The sequence below is a fragment of the Lactuca virosa genome, chromosome 6 (assembly GCF_052849685.1).
Source record: "Lactuca virosa cultivar CGN04683 chromosome 6, Lactuca_virosa_CGN04683_v6, whole genome shotgun sequence".
NCBI classification, from domain to species: Eukaryota; Viridiplantae; Streptophyta; class Magnoliopsida; order Asterales; family Asteraceae; genus Lactuca; species Lactuca virosa.
In genome coordinates, this window is record NC_136431.1 from 164787029 (window position 1) to 164790127 (window position 3099).

At 30.2% G+C, this 3099-nt stretch overlaps 1 long non-coding RNA gene across 3 annotated transcripts; it reads left to right on the top strand.

Moving 5' to 3' along the window:
• Positions 1-325: 325 nt before the first annotated feature.
• LOC145119004 (uncharacterized) lies at positions 326-2531 on the top strand. Of its 3 annotated transcripts, none has more exons than XR_013713589.1 (4): positions 326-748; positions 833-1089; positions 1162-1299; positions 2355-2531. It is a non-coding gene; the product is annotated as an uncharacterized LOC145119004 (long non-coding RNA). The 3 variants fall into 3 exon arrangements; XR_013713590.1 differs by having other exon boundaries at positions 326-509; XR_013713588.1 differs by having other exon boundaries at positions 326-1089.
• The last annotated feature ends 568 nt before the right edge of the window (positions 2532-3099 follow it).

Consider the following 3099-nt stretch of genomic DNA (forward strand, 5'->3'; position numbering starts at 1 on the left):
TATGATCTCCCCAATATAATAAAGACAAAACTTTAAAAGTGATCTATGGTTTACGAAAATCAGAAGTTTAGTTCCTAATTTTTAAAAATCTCACAGATGGCTCATAGATGGTCCATGTGGTTTCAAAAAAACAAATGATCATTTTCTCTAACTAGGTTAGCTTCGACCGTTAGGTGAAAAAAATTTCTGTCTTTTAATAGAACAGTGACCATTTATGAAGTTTTTGCTTTATTTAAAAAAAATAAAATAAAATATAATTACTTAATATAAGCTCTCTCTCTCATAAATAATAATAATAATAATAATAAAAAACCACCCACCCATCTTTGTTACAGAATCCGATTTTCAAGCCCTCCAATCATTCAAACAAGAACTCATTGACCCAAATGGGTTCCTGAAAAGCTGGAACGATAGCGGATATGGAGCTCAAGGTCACTGTGCTCAAGGTCAAGTTATCGTGATTCAACTTCCATGGCGAGGATTAGGTGGTCGATTCACACCGAAAATAGGTCAGTTTCAAGCTCTCAGAAAGCTTAGCCTCCATGATAATGCCATTGAAGGTTCGATTCCGAAGGAATTAGGGTTCCTTCCGAATCTCAGAGGACTTCAGTTGTTTAACAACAGGTTCACTGATTCGATTCCTCCCGCATTGGGTTCATGTCCATTGCTTCAAACTATTGATTTGAGTAATAATTCTTTGGTGGGTGTAATCCCAGAAAGTCTTGCTAATTGTTCTAAGCTTTGTAAGGTCAATTTGACTTTGAATTCTTTAACCGGTTCAATCCCTGTCCCGATTACAAAACTAAATTCCCTCATGTTTCTTGCTCTACAGTTCAATAATTTTTCTGGTGCTCTTCCAGATTCTTGGGGGAATGACAAAAATGGCGTCAAATCCATGGTCAAATCTTTAACCTTTGACCATAATTTCTGGTAACAGCCTTTCATCTCCAATCCCCACACAATTTTCCAACATCACCACCTTAACTGTTCTTGATCTGAGCTCCAATACATTATCCGGGGAACTACCATTACAGCTCACAAGATTAAACAACTTGCAGAGATCATCACTCGGGAACAATTTGCTTTCGGGTAACTTATCAAGCAATATGTTTTCACTTCTTAGTTTGATTTTCCTCGATGTTTCTGATAATAATTTCACAGGTGTAGAGATTGTTTGAGCCGAAATGGAGGATGCGGTGCTCTTCAAAAAAAAAAATATATATATATTTCTAAGCCTTATTTTACTTTCAAGATCAAAAAAAGCAAGACAAGTTTATCAATAAGCTTTTAGATGCTAAGGTTAGATCATTTAGATGGTAGCTTCTTTAATTTTACCATTGTTCTTAAAAACATGATAAACCATCTATCCCAGTTTACAACATTCTTTATTTAAAACTTAAAACTAATCGTAATTCTTGTCAATTTTTATTTAAAATAATCTAGATTACACACACATGTACATTTATGGCTTGATTCTAACCTATGGAAGTTAATCTATTAAATTGAATAGAATTTCAGAGGTTTCCCTTTTTATAGCGAAACATAACTACCTTTCATATTCAATATATTCAACACTATGATGGGTATCAAAATTAAAACAATCTTTAGTTTTAGTCAAGTTTTTTGAGGTATTTTGTGAAACAACAATCTCAGTTACATAGGTTGTGTGGTGTAAGTTGTAATTATATAACAAAAGTTCTTGGTTAGTTTTCAATACCTTCTTTTGGTCTATTTATATTACTCATTCCAAAGTTCCTGATTACTTTTCCATGATGGTGGAATTTACAATATTGAATTTTTTTTTATCATAAACCACGTATAATTGGTAAGCCATCATGGATTGAAGAATAAGTAATAGCTTGTAGAAGCTACATAAGGAAATCAAGTATATAAGAGATTTAACTAGTAATTTTTTTTAACGTATAGTTTACATATAATTAATAGTGTTTAATTTACTCATTTGAAACTCTATTAACATCAGCTTTTAACTTTTTAGCTAAATGCATGAAATGAAAATGTACTTTTGGTTATACCTCTATTATAGCATTATACTTTCATCAATTTTCTATTATAGCATCCTACTTGAAAAAATATACCCGATAATAATATTATACTTCCAATATTATCTTATTAGAACATTATGTTTTGAAATTTATATTCAATTATATTATTGGAAATGTATTTTTATTTTGACGAGTTTTTATAATTTGGTAAAGTTTTTAAATTACAATGTTGTACTAGGAAAATGAACATAAACAAGTCATCCCATTCTGTCGAACATGTGCATGTATTTCTCATGTAAATTGAACTTTGTACCTTCTGAATAAATTAAATTTTGGCCTTTAATTACGCAGATAATCAAAAAAGATTCAAGAAACCAAATAATCCACTCTTGCAATTCTTGCAACAGAGATTTGTTAACTAGAAGCGGAAGAAAAAAAAATGTTCAGTCTTGTACTAAAAAAGAAGCCACTATCTTGTTGCTGGCATCTGTAAGGGTTATTGCATGAAATAAAGACACTTTACCAAAATTCTCATTCATAGAAATGTACTTCAAAATTTACTTATATCTTTGCAAATATAGCATTCAATGAGATGAATTGTTTCTATAATTCGATATTTTAGGAAAGTACATTGCGATTATTTATAAACGTTTCCAATAGTTACAAGTTAACAAGCCATTCCTACTAATACTTTATCTAACCTGATTGGTTTACAAAACTTCCTATACAAATTAATAGCCTTAAGGTTAAAAAAGTACATGTGCAATTTGTAAGTGTTGTTGGATTTTTTTTATATATGGTTGTTTAATGGTGAAATTAGATTCATGTTTTTTTTCAAAAGTTTTAAAAGAAGTAACTGAGAAGGGTGTTCGGTTGATATGTTTTGTAATTTTGGCATGTGGGTTGGAGTTCAAAGAATTTCAAAAAAAAAAATATTGAATCTTCATAACAAAATAATTAATCAGATAGTAATTATATAATATTTGATACATATTTTTTCAAATAATGTTTTAGCTTGTGTACGTTTAATATTAAGGACACGTTATTGTGTGTTTAGACATGGGTTTTGATTATTTGTCAGTGAATTTTGTATAAT